The sequence below is a fragment of the Anolis sagrei genome, chromosome 4 (genome assembly GCF_037176765.1).
Source record: "Anolis sagrei isolate rAnoSag1 chromosome 4, rAnoSag1.mat, whole genome shotgun sequence".
Classification (NCBI taxonomy): domain Eukaryota; kingdom Metazoa; phylum Chordata; class Lepidosauria; order Squamata; family Dactyloidae; genus Anolis; species Anolis sagrei.
Genome location: NC_090024.1, coordinates 200,549,996 through 200,571,490, shown reverse-complemented (window position 1 = coordinate 200,571,490; position 21,495 = coordinate 200,549,996).

The following is a 21,495-nucleotide window of genomic DNA, read 5'->3' as shown; positions in this document are numbered from 1 at the left end:
CATCAATCTAATATAAACCAGAACCAATACTAAAGGAAAAGCACACTCATTAGACTAACCTGACTGTTCCTTTCAAAATCCTATGTGCTTCATTAACAGGTCCCAGGTACTGATTCAAACATTTTTGGGAGAGTGATCTCTCTCTGATTCCCAGAATAGATGCAAATCTATAAAGGCAGATGTAGCGAATGCAAAAAAATTTAATAAATCAAGAATGGCTGGAATCTCCCCATTCAGAAGAATTTTTATAGGAAAATAGTTTGAACATGATGCAGTCAAAGCTAAGCAGTCTTAACTTTCATTTATTTTAGTGGGAGAAGGATTAAGCTCATTATGGTCTCATTGTAAAATTATGATGATGTTCTCTTCAATGGCCAGCTAATACCTCAGTGTGTCCAATAGAGTTGCTAGAGAAATCTGGTTCCCGTGAAATAGAACTGAATTTTTCATATAATTTTTTTAATTTCAGCAAAAGGGGCAATTAAAGTGGAGGGAGAATTAATGTTCCAGAATGTGAGATATACTTTGACTGGATACCGAAGCATAAAATAAATAAAAACTTTTTGCCTTTTACTTCCAGCCCTTACATATAAAGTTGGATGATGGTGACCTTGGAATGATGGTTTGGCACTTCATCACCACCATGTGGATCACAGATGGTTTGTGGTTCTTGTATAGTTACAAAGTAGATTTCATTACTTACTGAGGTGTTCCCTCGTTGTCCGAGAATGGTGGCCTTCCAAGTGTAGGGTCTTGGTAGTGGATTCATAGGTGACTGTAGAGCCCTATTCTTGACCCGCATGTTCTTCCATAGTGCGGGCATCTGTTTCCAGGTGGAAGGTGGTTCCGGTCAGAGTTGGTTTGATATGCCTTCCTCTTGGCACATTTCTCTCTTTCATCCTCCATTCATGCCTCTTCAAATTCCACAGAACTGCTGGTCACAGCTGACATCCAGCCAGAGTACTTAAGGGCCAGGGCCCCCCAGTACTCAGTGTCTATGCCACAGTTTTTAATATTAGCTTTAAGTCCATCTTTAAATTGTTTTTCCTGTCCACCAATATTCCATTTTCTGTTTGTGAGCTGGGAGTATAGTAACTGCTTTGGGAGATGGTAATCTTGCATTCTGACAGCGTGGCCAGTCCAGTGGAGTTGGTGGCATAGGAACATCACTTCAATGCTAGTGGTCTTTGCTTCTTCCAGCACACTGACATTTCTCTGCCTGTCTTCCCAAGAGATTTGTAAGATTTTCCAGAGGCAACGCTGATGGAATCATTCCAGGAGTTGAGTGTGACATCTGTAGACAGTCCACATTTCACAGGCATATAACAAGGTTGGGAGCACAATAGCTTAATAAACAAGCACCTTGGTATCCCTACAGATGTCCCGATCCTCAAACACTCTCTGCTTCATTTGGAAAAATGCTGCACTCACAGAGCTCAGGCAGTGTTATATTTCAGAGTCAATGATGACTTTTGTGGAGAGGTGGCTGCCAAGGTAGTGGAAATGGTCAGCATTTTCTGATGTTACACCATTAAGCTGTATTTCTGGCATTGGAGAGGGATTGGCTGGTGACTGCTGGAAGAGCACTTTGGTTTTTGCAATGTTCAATGAGAGGCTGAACCTTTCGTATGCTTCTGCAAATGTGTTTAGAGTGGCTTGTAGGTCTTCTTCTTAATGTACACAGACTACATTATCATTGGCATATTGGAGTTCTATAACAGATGTGGTGACTTTGTTTTTGGCTTTCAGTCTGCTGAGGTTAAATAGCTTGTCATCTGTTCAACAGATGATTTCCCACTCTTGTAGGAAGCTTCTCATCCACAAGATGAAGTATCATAGTGATGAAGATGGAGTTGGGGCAATAACACATCCCTGTTGGACATCTGATTCCACTTTAAATGGGTCACTTTGGGAGCCATTGCTGTCCAAGACTGTTGCCATCATGTCATCGTAGAGGAACCATAGGATGTTCACAAATTTGTCAGGGCACCCGATTTTTTTGAGGATGTCCAAGAGGGCACTGCAATTCACTGTGTCAAATGCCATTGCAAGGTCAATGAATTACATAAACTCTGGAGACAATGTATGAACTGCAAGACCATGGAAGAAAGTGTGTAATTGTTAAAAGAAGCCTTTCAATAACATTTTCCAACAGGACATAGTCACAAAGCTGTCTTGCGGAAGGGCTTTGTGTGTATCTTTAAACTGTAACAGGGAAAGTGGTCCTTCACTGATTAAAACTGCTAAAAGATGATTCCCTTCATCCAGCAAGAACTAGTCTAAATAAGTTGATGACTTCCTAGCCATTGTGTACCTTCAGCTCAGTTTTGTTTATCTTACCTCTCCAAAGTACTTAAGCCTTTTATGAGTCCTCCCAATTACAGCCTGTTTATGGGTTTCTAATGGGGACTCTATCTCTCCAGCACCACTGACATTGGGATTGCCTTCAATCCTGGATGGTTTAGTTGGGGTGGAGGGGTGGGAGAATTGAGCCAGCCTATGTGAATGAGTCTACGCTGCATAAGAGGCCGTCCTGGCTCCCTGCCAGCACACCTCCTAAGAATGAATCCTAATCATCTGAGAAAATCACCCAGCAACCAATTTATCCCAAGGATGTCACTTTGAGAATGTTAATAGCACATGATTCCACGGCCTTTGCATTCTGAAAAATGTGCAGCAGTGAGGTGGCTGCTTCTTGGAAGACCGTTAAAAGGACATCTTGAGAATGGGTCAGTGATTTATAGGTGCCAGTTTATATCCCACTGACTAACCTCCCTGAAGTGTGATGCATCTTATTGGCCATTAGGTTGGCAGAGGCCCTAAGCTTCCGAGGTGTTATTTCTGGATAGTGCTCCTGACCACCCTTGTCTCCTGCTCTATTAAATAGACTCTTGTTTATTGAGACTGACAGTGGAAATACAAGCAGTTGTCATTCTCCCACAGCTAAAGTGGTGTCTCCTGATGGTGGGGCAAACACAACAGGACTTGTGGCAAACACAGCTCAGAGTTTTATGTGCTTCTAACTAACAGGTCCCATATGGTTCCTTAGCAAAGTGAAAGCTGTGCAATAAAGGCTGCTGACAGACTGGGGTGGGGGAGACAGAAGTACAGTATGACAGCATGGACAGTCTTTACTGTTTGGATGATCAGGGCATGAGATGACATGGAGCTGATGGTCTTTACTGTGCTCTGGCATCATGATGACATGCTGCACTTCCTGCAAAGTGCTCAAGCGAGTAGAGTGTACAACTTCCTTCCCATATTGTCTTCACGACAGTCCTATAAGGTAGTTCAAGTTGAAAAATAGATTGAAAGTCTGGCTCAAAGTAAGCTTCACAGCTGGACAGGAATGTAAAACTGGATCTTCCAGTCCAGATTTAGAGTAGAATCCATCTATTACACCACACTTGCTCTCTAGCCAATGTAGGCTGCAGCTCAGCAAAACTTTGTTTTGAAACTACAACACAGAGAGCTGTAAAATTAAAAATTCTGGGTGCTGTTGTGGTCAGCCATCCAGTCAGCTTTGACTTATAGTGAAGGTTATGAATTAGATACAGCTAAGAACCCTTGTTATAAAAGTCATCTTTAAGTCTTGTAAGGCCCTTGATGGAATCAATCATTCTGTAACGTGGCCTTCCTTTTTTCCCTACTGTCTTCAGTTTTTACCAGGATTATTGTCTTTTCCCATGAGTCATGAATTCATATGATATGTCCAAAGCATGACAGCCTCAATATAATCCAGGCATGTCCAAAGTCCAGGCCCTGTTCAAATTTCCACTGGCTCTCTATCTCCAGGCCTCCCGACCTTGCTTCTTTCCTTACTGCCTCCCTTTCTCTTTGTTCATTCCTTTCTTCCTTCTTGGGGATCAGGGCCTCAAAAAAGGTAGGTTCCTCGGGAGGGGAGAAAGGGAGATGCTGGCCTCTTGTGTCCCTTTACCCTGATTAAGTGTCACCTTCTCCCTGGGTGGCTCTGGCCTCAGGCAATTCAACCCAGTGGTCCTTTGTCTATCTTTCTCATAGCCCATAACTTTTTCTTTATTTCTTTGCAAAGGAAGACTCCCAAATTGTCCCAGGCGCTTACTCCTGCCACTACCACTGCCTCCGTTCTCTGTCCTGTCTTCATCCTGCTTTGCTGCCCTGCATTTTCCAAAAAGGCTGCCCTTTGGTGTGGATCCTCCCTTGGGAAGAAAAGGGGAGACCCAGGCAGCCACTATAACTGCAACTATACCACCCCCCCCCCCCGCCCCCACAGGAGCCCCTGGTGGTGCAGTGTGTTAAACCCTTGTGCCAGCAGGACTGAAGACTTGCAGTTTCTCAAGTTGCTCCTGACATGAAAAAACCCCACCGCAATCAAAGCCCTTTCAACAGATAACTATGCCACCTGTGGTGAAAAATCTCCAGAGGAGACTTTAACAGACTCTGAGGCAGCATATGCCGCTGTCTGAAATGACTTGAAGGATGACAACAACAACTATCTTAATAAACTTGACTCTCTCATCAGCCAAAAGCAGACCCACACTTTCCATTGAAACACTGGAATGTTTTCATTGGTTAAAATTGTTCTCTTTAATATATTGTTTTGTACTTTCATTTTTTTGTATTATGAATAAGATATATGCAGTTTTTTTCATACTATAGTCTGCCCCCCAGCAGGCTGTGGTACCATGAACTGGCCTCGGTTTAAAAAGTTTGGACCTCCCTGATACAATCATTTTATCTCCTAATGATAGTTTCAGCTTGATTTGCAGTAGGGTCCTTTTTGGGGGGGGGGGGGGTTGGCAATCCATTAAATACATAGAATTCTTCTTTGATTTCTTAAACCTCATGTTCTATTTCTTGGGTTGTCTTCTTCTATTTCATTGCATTACTGTAATTATTATAATAGCTCTCTTTGTCCTGACATATATTTGCTGAGCGGTTGCATTCAGAATTGTGATCTTATTTCTGTTACATTTTGCTTTCCTTTCTCCTCTGTCCATGGCTGTTTACAGAATTTCATCAGTTCTATGGAACTGATATTCTCATCTTCTAGAACCATTTCTTTTTTGTTTCATTTTGTATTTTGGTATCTTGGAATTTTCAAGATAAAATGGCATTCAGAATTCATTTACCTTTGCCTCTTTCTGAATGTTATTAACAAAGTTTAGCTGAAGTATCATTGCCACTGATGCTGCTCACCACATTAAGATATTTAGCATATATGATATTGTCATTGCAGTTTAAGTGGAATGATAGTGTTATATAGTGTAGTGTGATAGGGGCTTTAGTATAGCTTCTCAACAATGTGGCCACATTAGGAGAGAACACTTCTGGAACATGGACTTTCAGCCTGGAAAATTCACAGCAACCTAATGCTTCCAACTGCTTAGCCTCTTGTCTTCTAGGAGCATTGAATTCCTTCCTTACTTAGGCGATCCTTCATAGCCCAAGGATGATGGTCCTCCAAGTGTAGTGTCTTAGCAGTGGGTCTGTATGTGGCTGTGGAGCCCTATTCTTGATCTGCATGTTCTCCTGTAGTGAAGACATCGGTTTCCAGGTGGAAGGCAGTCCAGGTCAGGGTTGGCTCTAGTTAGAGCACTCAAGGGCCAGGGCTTCCCAGTTTTCGGTGTCTATGCCACAGTTTTTAAGGTTGGCTTTAAGCTCATCTTTAAATCTCTTTTCCTGTCCACCAACATGACACCTGATTCCACCTTAAAAGGGTCACTTTGGGAGCCATTGCTGTTCAAGACTGTTGCCATCATGTCATTGAGGTGGAGCTACAGGATGTTCACAAATCTGTCAGGGCATCCAATTTTTTGGAGGATGGTCCAAAAAGAGACACAGTGAATACATCACCATGGAAAGGTAGGGCCATTGGTGGGTTGGAAAGTGTATTCCCAAAATTAGTTTTTAGAAACTCTGTTTAAACATCACTTCTGCTCCATATTACTCTTTCAATTGTATGAATCTAGTTAGAGAAACAGCTTCTTGGGAATCTGGCCCAGTATATCCCTCCTGCCTCTATTTTGCTCACTCTATTTCTTGCCGACAAATCCTAGTTTTGTTTCTAACTGGGGCAGGAAGAGAAATAATCTGGAAGTGGCTACTTGGTGCCACCTGCAGGACAAAAGGAAGGGACAAATGCACCATTGTTAGCTGAGTTTGAATGTGAGATTGGTCACTTTGTACCTTTATGTTATAAAATGACTTTGGTTGGCAATGATTACACATTTGTTCAGTGTCTGTTCTCACACGATGATGACTTGCCTGATGATTTTGAATACATATTGACTTTGCTTCTTTGGTTTGCTTGCCCAGTTCAATCTACAGTTGTTGTTTCGTGGTTACAGGGTGGGTTTTAGATGAGGGAGAAGCCTGCTAAATCCCTGCTTAGCCACACATTTTACTATTTTATTTACTAAATCATCCTGATTACACGGTTTGCTGAGAAACTGAAAGCATAGGATGATAAAACACACTTAAAGTGTTCCCAAAGCTCAGAAGATGTCTGTAGCCCAGTCACTATCTCTCAGTCTAACCAACAAAGTTCCTCCAAAATAAAGAATAATATTAAATCAACAGATCGAAGGAAAGTTTTAAAAGTTGAGTATTTTATCAGCTGCATCTGATGAAGTGGGCTCCAATCCATGGAAGAGTGTGCCAAATAAAACATGCCGCCTTTTAAGGTGCCACAAGAATCTTTATTATATTTCTGCTTTCTCCGTGTCTCTCTCCATTTCATCACAAGTTGAACTAGAGATTTTAAGGTTTTAGGTGTTGCATAATCTCACTCAGCCACCCACATACCAACATAAACTGTTTTTGAAATGTTGCTGAGTTTTCAATGGCTGCTTTGCCATTAAAAAGGGGCAGTACAACTTAATTCCTAATTCCTTCTGCTTTTGCCTTTTGGAGGATATTTACCTTCAGATTTTAATTTGATCAAAGTGTCATTCTCTCATCTTTAGTATTAACTGGCTGGCTGTACTTTGTATTTCACACTTCTTGGGTTCCCATAGCAAAATTTCCCTACACACATTTATACACATATTTCTCACACCTGTGTGGTGTGTTATTAATAGATTATAAAGCTATATATCATGCCTGTTATGAAGGGTCTGGCAAATGTTTTCAACTCCATCCTTGTCATATCTCTTAGCAAGGTTTCAGCCAGGCATTTTTGGGAAAGAATTATGGGGCAGAAATGTGTGGCTAGTCACCAATCACTTTGCTCTGATGACTGCATATAAGACAAGCTGTAAGCCTAAATTGCAAAGTACAGAACTGTAGGAACATGTGAGCAATATGAATTTCCATCAAAGCCGAAAATGATTTCACTACAGAAGGCATTGCATTGCTTTCCTCCATTTCACTGCTGAACCGACATAGATCCAAATGGGAGGCAACTGTATTGTTCCTGTATTGACTCTGGGGGTTGGTGCTCATCTCAATTTCTAAGCTGAAGAGCCGGCGTTGTCCGTAGCCACCTCCATGTGGCCAGCATGACTGCATGGAGTGCCATTACTTTCCCGCCGGAGCGGTACCTATTGAGCTACTCACATTTGCATGTTTTTGAACTGCTATGTTGGCAGAAGTTGGGGCTGACAGCGGGAGTTCACACTCCTCCCTGGATTCGAACCTGCAACTTTTCGGTCAACAAGTTCAGCAGCTCAGTGCTTTAATCCACTGTGCCATTGGGGGCTCCAAGACTAAGTCACCCTATAAATATTTTATATGACAGTATAACATTTATGAATATTTACTCCTCCTTCATCAGTGCAGAAGGAAAAGGGGAAGCTGGTAGGGAGGTTGGAGTGATGTCACAATCCGTGCTATGTTACTGGAGAAAACTTGTTTCCGCTATAACACTCTTCTGACATAAAATGCAGCAATTGTGTATTTCTTTGTAATAAATATATTGAGAACTAGTATTGTGCATTGGTTTGGGTGTTGGACTAGAACTCTGGAGACCAATGGAAACTCTTGGGGTAACCTTTGATCTGTCACACTCTTTCATCCTCAAAAGCAGACAATAGAAAACTAATATCTCTGAACAAATCTTGCCAGAAATATGCCATGATCAGTCTGCCTTAACATCATTTAAAGTTGGAAACCTTCATAACACCTTCATAACAACAGTCATATTCACTCTGATCCAGAGACATTGTGGAGATGGGAGGACCATAGCTCAAGAGCACCCATTGCCCAACATAATATTTCCTTCAAAAGAGAAATTACTTCCAAACAGACTTGTTTCTCTTTGTGGAATCATCTCTATGGTGAATGCATTCTGTCAGAGAAGCTACATCAAAGCTTCAGAACATTTTTTTAAAAAAAAATCACAGCTATAGATGGAAGAAACAAAAATCCAATGTATTTAATGTAGCAATTACAATCGGAATATATGGCATTCATCAAAATTCAAGAATGGTGTATACATTATCACAAATATAAATCGAATGTATGCATTGCATTTGGGACATTTTGCTCAAATCTACATTGCCAAATAAGTCTGTATTGATGATTGTATAAAGACAGCATTAACCACTTTGATGACATCTCTTCAGGATAAATATCTGCTGTGAACAGAACAGGGTCAGCTCAATGGAAGCTTGAAATGATGATAAATGCCTGGCAGACTACAAATGTCTGGTGAGCGTTATGAAATATGTCCTAAACTACATTGTGGGCAAAGAGCCAAATTGTTTTCGTTAATTCAGGGCTCATCCAGACTGGCCAAAAAGCTTCAGGATTTCATGGGAGTTGTATTTATCAGGCTTTTAAATCCACACAATGTACCTGGCAAATTTCTGTGACTACCACAACTTTTAAAAACCATGGCAGAAGGAACGCTCCCCGCCCCCCTCCTGATCCCGCTCTCAGGAATTTCCAATACAGTGGGTCTTGATCTGATTCCAAGACCTCCATAGATACCAAAATCTTTTGGTTCACAGCTCCCATTATATGCCATTAACAGTGTAGAAATTTGGGAACTGAAGGAAGATTCCACTCTGAAGTGTACTAGTCCTTGTTGTTATCATTGTCTGCATGGTAATCTGTAAAATAAACCCTCTTCTGTCCGAGGAGAAGTTTTAAAGATTCAAAAATATATATTTTTTTTACCAGCATGTGTAGCCTTGATACTGCTAGTAAAAGGAAATACCCCCAGATACTAGATAGGATCCCCTCCCAAATAAAACAGGTGTGTTGAATATACTCAGATATGCTCCAGCACCCTATGCCTGACTACAATTTCTCTCCGTTTTTTTCCATGGGCAACTTCCCACCACTACCTGATTTATCTGCCCGATAGATTCCTTGTATAAACACTGCAATATCACACCCTTTGCTCCAGACTTGTCCAGACCTTGACTTCCCTGCCAGCTGTTGCCAGTGTTGCTCTTTCAGCTGCTCTTCAACAAAAACAAACAATGGACAGTTAATGGAGCCAGATATCAGGGTACGGACAGCTCACTTGAGCCTTTTGCACTTGGGAAAAACTGCTAGTGTGATTCTACAGGGATCAGCTGTTTGCAGCTCAGCCAGACAGCAACATATACACCACATGCAACATGTTGTTTGTAGGAAGAGGACAACAAGGGGGTAGCATTGACCTATGTCTTCAGAGATATATTTTTTTGATTTCTTTACTGTTCAGTCCATGCAGAACCACTGGCATAATTAATTATACAATTATAACACACAAGAGTATGCAAGATTTTTTTTCTCTCCCATTATGTTTTATTTCTCCTTGATTTTTTTTAAATGTGTCATCTGCTTTTGTTTCCATCAATTTTATTGCATTCACTTAATCCTCTCCAAAAAAAATCCAAAATGTTCATTACATAGCTCTTGTTTTCTGTTTAACTGGCTCATAATTTCTAGGTATTTTCCAGCCTTACTGTGCATGAGAATTTGAACTGAGTTTGAGACAGATTGAACAAGCACTCCCAACTGTGTAAACTGCTTTTAAATGGCAAATCTCAGAGATTACCCACTATTTCGATAGGAGAAGCAGATAACCGCCTGCTTACAACAGCTTTTCCACCCCATCTGAGTGGTATTATATTTTCAGGAATTCTACAACCTCCTACTTCTGGGATGTCAGATCTAATGGGACAATGGGAATGGCAACCCAGCAGCACTTAAACTTGTTTCACTCGTGACTCCTTTCTGCCTGAGAAATGTTTATGTGATTCCAGGTATACAAGCATATAAAAAATCAAACATTTACTGGAAGTAAATCAATATTTGCAAGACTTGCTAAACCAGGTGATTTTCCTCTTAGTGAAGCAGTGAAACATTTTCTGCAGAGTCCACCGTAATCTGCTAACAGATTTGTGTAATTAAGTGATGTTCAGAAACCTTTTACTGTTGCCAAATTTTTCGTGTCCCCGTCATTGAGCTAAGAGAACCCCATTTGAGGTTGGGACCCATAGTTTAAGATGCAGTGGGTTAAAGGACATTTTTGAAATCAACATCATACCTGTAAGTCTTGTGTATATTTTATTTATTTATTTATTTATTTATTTATTTATTTATCTATCTATCTACTATATTTGTATACCACCCTTCAAAACCCTTAGGCAACTCAGGGCAGTTTAAATTCAAACCTCACTACTCCATCAAAAAGAACAAATGGTAGCCTTCCAGATGTTACTGTATTGCAACTCCCATCGACTTTAGTACTGATGTCTAATGAGGAGTAATACAGGAGTTATAGCAGTTCATCATCTGGAGGGCTATATAAAATGACATGGAGCCCTTTTGTTACCTGTGTTGTTTTTATTACTGTGACACCATGGATATTAGAGTGCAATCATAATGCTATACTCTGTAGTGTAGAAAGGCTGTTGCTTCCCTGTGGCACCACAAGATCTCAGGACCTGGAATAGCTCTGACCTTCCAATCCAACCTGAAGTGGAAGAGTCTCCTGATGCCGTCACAGTTGACCTGGGGCTATTCCAGAGCATGATACTCCAGACTGGGTTGGGATTAAATGACTGGTGTAGAGGCACCCCGAGTCAGTAGTAAGTTTTGGTCTGATCTATAAAATAGGTCAGGAAGTGAGAGGGAATTATTTTGTGTGCATGGTATCTTCAGATGTACAGGGCATTGTAATGAAATCATCTGTAGAATACAAAGTAGGATTACATCTCAAGCGACTCCTGCCTGGTTTTTTACCTTTCACCAGGGGTGGGGATGGGGATGCTCTTTGTTCCTGTTGATACAATTTCTATGTGTTTCCTTAGCTCAGCCTTGCTTCACAATGCTCCTTTTAATACTCAGGAAGTTTCATGCCTTGGCCAAGCTTAAGAAAATGGGATACTGTAATTAAAATTTAAACTCAAGGTCTTCTTGATTCAGTTTGTAGCATAAACATTACCTTATAGCATGTCTTCTGGGCTGTGGTTCTATTCATTGCCTGGCCATTTGATATCCTCAGACCGACAGGAACTAGTTTGTATTGTCTTGCAATTTAAAATTAACTCTTTCCACCTGAGATATTAGTTGGCATGTACAATGGAACTGACAGACTCATATTCTATATACAAAATCTTCCCACCTTCCCCGTGGCAAACACCAAGTTTGTTCATTAAAAGAGATTGTTTTTGTTGACTATGGTATGGGGCTGAGTGAAAAATAAATCTGGACCATTTTTCATCACAGAAAGCCCATGGAGTTGATGTCATCACATCAGAACCTTCCTGCTCCAAATTTCTGCTTTCTATCCTGAATTTCCAATCATACTGTACAATCATACTTCCTTAGGGCAGTTTTATTATGAAGACTTCTCTTACTGTTTAAATTAGAAACAATGTATCTCTGATCCTCTAGGTGTTGTTGAACTCCATTTCCCCTCAGACGACCAACAGCATAGGTTCCAGAGTGATGGCAATTGTAGTCCAACAACACATCACATTTCTACCAGCTCTAGTTAAATTTTGCTGCCAACAAACGTCTCCCATTCAATCAAGTATCATAGGTACAGGTTGGAGTGAAAAGTGGAAGCTCATTTAAAAAGAGAGTGAGAGAAATAAGTCTCTTAGTATCTAAACAAATTTTGCTCAGGTTTTTTTTTTTGGTAGATTTTGGAGTACCTGTATCTCCATAATGAGATATCTTAGGGATGGGATGTGAATCTAAACATGAAATTCATTTATTTTTCACAAATATTTTATAGACATAGCCTGAAAGTAATTTTATATATAACATGTTTAATAATGTTGTGGGTCAACCAAAGTTTGTATACATTGCATCATCAGGAAACAAAGGGGCCACTATCTCTGCCATCCATGTGATAGAATCAAAGAATCATAGTTGGAAGAGACTTCGTGGGCCATCCAGTCCAACCCCCTGTCAAGAAGCCGGAAATATGGACAATTAAACATCTGTATAGGATAGGGATAGGCAAGTGAATGGGGATTGCATGCCAACTTCTCCCCCTCTGCCTGAGCATCTTAGGATGCCAAAACAAATGTCCTCCATCAGCAATACTCAGGACACAATGACAACAAGAACATTTCCTCTAACAGTTCACTGATGGAAACCAATGTTTCAGGGACCAGAGCAAGAATGTCCATATTCACAACAACATGTCTATTTAGGCTTTTTTGTGACATCTGATGAGCACCAAAACTGCTGTTATCCTATTAATATCTATTGCCAGTTGGGTTGATGCCAAAGCAGAGAGATTTCTGTCTCCCATGAGTTCTCCAGGATGACCCATTTTTCTCCTCTGAGCACTCACCCAGGAAGGCACACACACAGTCTTATCATCTATAGGATGGTAAGTGATTTTGTATACCTACCCAGTGACTTTTTGCCATTGTCCAAGAGAAGACAAGTACTATGTTTGTTTTTGCAGACTCTTCCCTCCTTTTAAAATAGAGAATGTAATGCTGGTGAAAAGTACTGGATTGACAGGCTGTGGAAATGGCAAGGTCGCTAGTCTCAGCCATGGTTTACATTCATGAAAGACATATAGGATAAATAGAAGACAATGTTTAGAGTCATCCATAGACACTTCAGACTTGCTTATATTTCTCTACAGGCACCATCACCTCTGGTATGATGGATGTTCTCTGTAAGTTTGAGCCTTCGAATATTTTCTTATGCGAGGTGAAAAGCATGTTTAATTTATTTTCTCTCTCTCCCTGCCTGAAATGTAAAGATTTGCTGATGTCAACTTATTGTTCAGAATGCACAAAATTCAGAATTAGTGAAAAAATAGAAAAAATCTGTTTCTTTTATACCCTATTCATTATTTCAGAGACAACAACAGTTATACAATTGTTGTACTTATCATTTGGGCTTTAGAAAGTGGAGTAGCACCCAGATACTGTCTGGCAAAACAGTTGTGTAAGGAGGGATTGAATATCTGCTGGCACAATGTAAAAGTAGTTATGCTATTGTGACTCCCAGTTATGGCAAAGGGGTCTGAGGATCATTTATAAACACTGCTGCATTACTAATCCATGTATCTAGTTCAGGGGTGAACTAGCATCAGATTAGGCATGTAGATCATCACCTGTTTCATTCTTGTATATGGCAATGATTAATTAAAGTGGTGTTCTCCCTACTGTGGGAGACAAACAAACAAACATTCTTCCACCATATTCCCCTGCAATGGAAATGTCCCAAATTGTTATAGAGTAATATTTCTGCAAAATAATAATAATAATAAAGTAACCAACATGTTTTTCTCCCTGGAATAATTCTTCTGAAATACTTTGGAAAAGTTAAATACCAGGAGAAATTTGGGTGTAAATCTCACTTTTCAATTATTCTTCTCAATGGCATTTCCCAACATTTGAGAAACCCCCCTTTCAATCTGGCATGGAATATACTATTCCCATCCCTATGCTAGATGTTGCTGAACTGCAACTCTCGATGTTCCTTACCAGTGGCTTTTTCAGCTATGGCTGCTGAAAGTTGCAGTCCAAGAACATCTCGAGGACTACATGATTCCCATCTTTGATTCAAGTCATATTGGCCCAAAACTTGGGAATATGTTGAGACACTTCTGGACACCAGTCTGTTGTGGCTGCTATACTTCTCCACTGATTGGACATGATGGCTATCAGGGAACACAATGACTGGCTAAGCCAATACACTGCCTAATGCTAGCACATGACTTGAGGTCAGATTCTACTGGAAGTCCAGCATTTTGCAAGAAACATTGCTCAAGTTATTATTTATTTATTTACTTACTGTATTTCTATTCTGCCTTTCTCAGCGCAAAAGCGACTCAAGGCGGCTTACACTGGTATGATTCAATACCACAATGAATATAAACAAAATTAAAACAAAATTAAAAACAATTAACACACATTATAAAAACCCTGTAAAAGCATTTAAAGCAAAAAACACCAGTAACTTTCTATTAGCTCATTTTCCAAAGATATTGTCAAGTCATTCCATGTTCATTCTTTCCTGGGTTATATATTCATCCATTAAACTGCATTTTCAAAGACTTGTTCAAAAAGCCAGGTTTTAATTTTTTTGGAATGTCAGTAGGGAGGGGGCAGATCTAATATCCCTAGGGAGGGAGTTCCATAGCTGAGGAGCCACCACTGAGAAGACCCTGTCTCTCATCCCCACCAGGTGCACCTGTGATGAAGGCGGGATCAAGAGCAGTGCCTCCCACGAAGATCTTAAATTCCTAGCTGGTTCATAGGGAGAGATACATTTGGACAAGTAGGTTGGGCTGGAACCATTTAGAGCTTTATAAGCTAAAGCCAGCCCTTTGAATTGTGCAAGTAGCAAACTGGCAGCCAGTGTGCTCCCTGAGCGCTGCTCCCATTAGCAACCTGGCTGCCACCTGCCAGACATTTGAAGCTTCTGAACAGTCTTCAAAGGCAACCTCATGTAGAGCTCATTGCAGTAGCCTATACAGGATGTAACCAGTGTGTGGACTACCATGGCCAGGTCAGGCTTCCCAAGTATGGGGACTGCACTGAAATGAAATGTAACAAATAAATATTACAATTTACAAAAGATATACTTTTTTAAAGGATTGAAATATTCCAAATGTAGATTAAAGAATCAAGTTCTTTTTTGCAAATTTCCTGGCAATAAATATTTCTAAAACTCTATGAATTACCGTATATATTGTGTCATTAGAACCCCTCTCCTGAGCAGTTTCCAAGCAAGTTAAAACATACACATATGGATAATATGGGTATATTTCAATGAAGATTCTTCGGTGTTCATGAAACTGAAGGATCAAACTTGACTTGAAGGGAAATGGGAATTCCCAAGATTTAATCAATTCCCACAATAAAATATGTGCCTCAGAAATCATATGTTTAAACTCAACCCGTTTTTCCTTTCTTACAACTATTCACGAAACAAAGTATGCTGTAGTGAAAGGCACACAGGTGAGGAAAACCATGTGCTATGGCAAACAGATGCTTTTCACCACCTGGGCAGGGACACCTCTATAAATAGTTTTCTAAATGTATCATCTAGTTTGACTTCCAGTCTGAGCAGATCATTCATGATCTTTGTGGAATTATTCAGATAATAAACATTTCTAAGAACATTTCAGGAGAAAAAAAAATAAGTGAGTGACAATATAATTCCTTTCGATTCAGCTTAATTCTTGGCTTCACTCCTGTCCATTTCCAGAATCTTTGTTATTCAAACACAGAAAAGCAGTTCCACAACTTATTTCTTTGCCTGCTTTGACATCACTGTTTCAATTGATCCTTCCAGATGACAGGAGACATGTCAAGAATAATGAAGAAAAATAGAGGAGCACATCTAGGCTGTCAGGAAAAATAAATCTCTTTGCCGTAATCCCTGCCTGTTGTTTGTTTCATCAGGAGGACATTGACAAATGGCAAGCCAATATGATGTGTACTTCTTCCAATCACATCTGATACTTATTTCCAAAGAAGACACCAATCATGCTAAGAATGTTATAATGTTGGTAAAGAAGGAAGAATTGACTTGAAATTTTCCCCTGCCATCCTTACCTCAGGGAGTCCAGCACGTTCAATATTCAAACCTCCTCTCCATTTTATCCAAGCCTTTCACTGATAAGATGGGATGCTAAAGTTCTTGCACACTGTTGGTTAACAGTTCACAAGAAGTTCTGCTGTGATATAAATACTTTCATATGTTCCTTCACATAACATTTATATTATTTCAAAAGAAGAGCAACTTTGCTTTGTTTTCTTACTTTGTGCTGTGGAATCAATGGATCTGTAGTTTTACAAGGCCAAACTCTGACAAAAACCGCTGGTGCGTCACCAAACTATAAGTACCCTGGTTCTATAGTAGAAAGCAATGGCAGTTAAAGTGAAATCAAACAGCATTATGTCTACAGTTTTGAATATGTTTTCATTGATTTTAACTGAAATTGTAGGAGTGGGCTGTGGCACAGCTAGTTAGTAGCCAGCTGCATTAAACCACTACTGACCAAGAAGTCATGAGTTTGAAGCCAGCCTTGGTCTGAGTAAGCTCCCAGCCATTAATAGTCTAGCTTGCTGTCAACCAATGCAGCCCGAAAGACAGTTACATCAGTCAAGTAGAAAATTAAGGTACTGCTTTATGCAGAGAGGCTAATTTAACTAATTTATGACACCACAAAACCTTCCCACAGTGTGCAGAAGAATGAGGAAGTACTCCATCAAAGGACCTGGTGTCTCAAGTGGATGGTGAAGCGGCAGCTCCCCCGTTGTTCCGGTGTGCCTTCCCACAATAAGGAAAACTCTCAGCATTATGCCCTCAAAATGCACTTTACTACTGCTTTAGGATTGACTGCATTCCCTCATTCTCTCTGAAAATCCTATCCCAATTATATCCTACCTTGTTCACATCAGCACTATTTTTTAATTTTAATCTATCACATTTGGCCCGGCCATTGGTTTTAAATGTTTATATGTTACTGTTGATTGTCTACATTGTTCATATGATTTATGATTTATATTGTATTGATTGTTTATTGATGTTTTATTTTATTGATATTTTGTTTATTGATGTATTGCGGGCTTGGCCTCATGTAAGCCGCACCGAGTCCCTTGGGGAGATGGTAGCGGGGTACAAATAAAGTGTTGTTGTTGTTGTTGTTGTTGTTATTATTATTATTATTATTATTATTATTATTATTATTATTGTGACCAGAACCAAGCATACCCTCACGAAGCCGGAAATGCTGGAATGTTAAATTGCCTCTATGTCTGTCTATATATGTTGTATGTCTAAATGGCATTGAATGTTTGCCATGTACATATGCATTGTAATCCACCCTGAGTCCCCTGCGGGGTGAAACAGGTGGAATATAAATACTGCACACAAATAAATAAATAAATAAATAAATTCCTGTTTGAATGTTTGTATATTTATAGATTTTAAATTGTATTAAAAGGCCACGTTGAGTCTCCTTGTGGAGAGAAAAATGGGGTATAAATAATAATAATAATAATAATCATCATCATCATCATCATCCCATGTTGTAGTTGCATCTTTAGTATGAATTTCAAAGGAACTATCCAAGGTGCTGGACCTAGTTTGGGGATAGAGAGCAATCACTTGGGTATTTCCTTTAAAGGTTAGACTGACACCAAGAAAATATTCATTATATCACTGACATAAATGCCACCAGCTGCTACTGTCAGAGTAGTCCTGGAGAGATGTCACCTGAATTGCCTATTATGCCACCACTGGACTGGCTTCCTCAGTCATGCCTCCCCCCCCCCCCCATCCTTCTATCTCTCCTCCAAAAGTATGCAAATACATAGCCAGGGCTTTCAGTTTTATGAGTGCAAAATAGGATCTTAGCCACAAGTAGTACAGCTATTCAGCAGTTCTTTGCTTTACACTGAAGAAACAACAAATATATTTCCTACATATTCGCAAACACATTTATGATGCAATTCAGAGTCAAGTCATAGTTGAAGTATCAGCTCTCCATGGAGCATGCTAAATTCCTTGAGGCATTTTTTTTTCTTTGAAGCCCTCAAACTGTAATATAATGATGCTTTGTATCAGACTGGTTGAGGCAGACTTTTTTTACATATTCTCCTAAATCTAATTACATTAATAACTGTCTGAAAATGTTGAGGGAAAGATTAAAATTCTGAAATTGCTTTAGAGACTCATATGCTCTGAAATGGATGCTAAAACAGCTTTCAATGCTTATCTTCCCCTGCCCTTTGCTCATCGTTATCATATACTGTTGCATATACCCAGCTTTGTCTGTGTATGACTTTTTCCTTCTGCTCAGAGGCTGCTGTCACCTCTCCTCTCCTGTTGCCACCCTCCAAGAAAACACAGAAGCCAGGTCAGAGGAGCCACCACCCACTTCCTTTCTACCTTCTCCAGCTTGCTTCAACCTTTTCCTGGTCCTCTGAGAATGCCTCCATTAGTACAAATTCATGGCAACGCTCTGGCCCTCTGAGAAATTCCTCAGGCCCTCTTCCATTTGTCACATCTCCCTTTGAGGTAGCCTTTCTATCTATATATTGCCCTCTTGTGGTTGCATCTGAGCACTACAGCATGAGGCTCATGGGCTACCAAGGTGGGTCATTTAAAAAATGAAGACTATGTAACAAACAGGGTGGCCTTTTTAGTTTAAACCCCACCAGAATTTTAAGTTATGCATTGAAGGGTTTGTGTTCCAAGTTTGGTCCAGATCCATCAAACGATGTAGGAGTCCTTGAAGTGCAAACATACATACAGACTTTCATAGATAGATAGATAGATAGATAGATAGATAGATAGAGATTATATTTTGCCAATTGAAAAGTTATAAGAGTTGGATTACATTACATTCTATGATCAAATTCAAGAGGATGTTGACAACAGAGTTGTGCTATAGGACCTAGAGATTCCTGGAGAGGTGTTGTCTCAGTTAAATAAAGTGTAGGCTTTATTCATGGCTTTTCCACTTTTGTTGGGGTTCTGTTCTCCTAACCCCAGTGAATGTAGAGGATTGATTTTGTGGAGGTGTCAAAACCAGATTGAAATCCTTACACTCAATTGCATAAAGATCCCAGTTCATATGTTTGCCAGGCAATGTGTAGACTTAGACACTTAAGCTCTGCACATGGCTGTCCTCATACACCAGCAGTACCACAGATTTCTATTCATGTTCCTCTGGAATGTATCACTTAAACTATTTAAATGACACACAGTTCCTTGACCCATTTCAAACTGGCTTCAGAGCATGATATGGAATTGGGACTGCTACGGTCACCTTAGTGGATATCTGTCTCAGTATTTACAAAGGGTTTGTCCCTGTTGGCACTTTTAGACCTTTCAGTGGCCTTTGATACCATCAACCGTAGTATCCTTCTGAAACGCCTGGAGGAGCTGGGCATTGAAGGCACTGTGCTGCAGTGTTTCCAGTTGTACCTCTCAGATTCCAGATGGTGGTGCTTGGGGGTAGGTGCTCCTCAAAAACGATAACCTGCAGGATCGCCTTCTCCCATACTATCCATTCTGAATACTGGGGGGCATCTGCTCCAGACTGCTAGAACCCAACTGGCAACCACCACCCAGAGGACCTTTTCATCACCTGCCCCAAAACTGGGGAACAACCTGCTAGTAGAGCTCCAACAGCAATTTAAGACTCAGTGAAGACCCAGGCAGTTTTAATGATGAATTTTAAACTTCCACTCTATATCTACTTTTTTTGGTTTATTTTAATATGCATTTTATGGAAATATGTTTTAATATGTGTATTCTACAAAGTGTTTTTAAATGATTATGTGTTTTGATTATGTGGAGAGGCCCGCCTCTCCATGAGGAGAGGCGGGTAAGAAATGGTGATGGTGATGATGATGATGATGATGATAATAATAATAATAATAATAATAATAATAATAATAATTTTGTGATGGCTCCTTCAAAGTTCAGACCAAAACCCCAGAGTGGATTTGCCAGGGAGCCTGACAGAGAAATCTCTAGCCACCATGGAAGTTGTGAGCCATGATTGATGAGCTCCAGATTGGTTATAGTTTTATTATATCTCTCCGGAGCTAAGAAAAGTTATTTTTGGGACTACTGCTATCAGGATCCCTCAGCCAAAAGGACAAGAACCTTGGATTCACAAAGCTACTTTTCCAATGGGTATCCTAAGCAATTTGTTTTTGTTTGAATTTCTGAGAATCAACTTCTTTTGCCCAGACACTTTCAAACATTAGGCTGCTGACTAGCCACCTCGGCAATAATTAACTTGTGCTTTCCCCCTCCAGGGAAGAATTTAGCACAGTTTACTCTTTATTCATTCCACCATTAACCTTGCAAGTTGAAAACAATGTTAGTTCAGCTAATGGTAGACTAGAGAGCTTATTCTCTCCTTGTGTCAAAGTCAACAGTTATATCCCTCCACCCTTCGGCACACACTATGCCCTCGGGTAACAGACAAATTGCACTGTATCGAAACAACCTGAGTCACATAATTTGAGGCACCAGAAAATGTTAAGTGCGTGGTTCGAAAAGGGGAATTTATGCTTTTCTCTCTGAAAGGACCCCCATACACCAACGAAATGGATTTCAAATGGCAAGTTTAGCATCTGTACCAAATTTACGGCTAACCTTTTGTGCTGCACTAACCGCTCCAAAGGAGGCTTGCGTTCTATTCCCAGGGACATCTGCGAGCCTCATGTCTGATTTTGGCAGTGCTCTAGCTTGTTGTCAGCCAGTTACATTTCATTAGTCAGTAATGGATATAAATATTCGCCAAGTTCTTCCACATAGATACACATCAGATAGCAGCCTGGGAACAAATATGGGCTGTTCTCTCATCACTCTATAAGAGAAGAAACAAGAATGGCCTCTGAAACAACTTGAGCACTACCTGTTGAAATGCTCTTAGCTTTTGCACAGCAAGTTACCAAGTACCATTGAACAGCCTGCATGCACCATGACTTGACTGAATAATTTAATACCCTAGGCAATATTTGATTTGCCAACAATTACTAGTGACTCTGATCTCATACTGTATTTTGTTAGATAAAGGAAGAATCCAGTTAGCTCAACCTGGTGCTCTTATACCAGCTTCAAAAGCTTCCGCCACTTGAGGCACATCAAAGGATCACCTAGATTTTTGGCTGCTTTCCCAATGCTTTGACAGATGGGATCTCAAAGTCTTAATGTTTGGGGTAGAAATATGAGGACAGATAAGTATTTTTTTTTTGAGCAGGGGAGATAATAGAATTTGAAGAGAGTAGCATAGACTGCAAGAGGTGGCTTTTTGTGTTTCCTTTACCAAAGGAAAAAGATATTTAATGGAGAAAAGGCTATAGCCATAACACAAATAATGAAGGGGGATATAAGGATGTTTTTCTCAATTTCTTTCCTGAGAGGAGTTTCAAAAGCAATCTGTAATATAGTATTGGCTTAGTTGTCTCCAGAAAAATATCCAAGATTTTACATGATTTACATAGGTTTCTTGGTCTATATTGGAGCAGAAAACTTGTATTTCTCCAGATGCTGTTGGACTGCATAGCCTCCAAGGTTTCACAGATAAAACTGGCCAAGCAACATCAATATGTGGTCAAA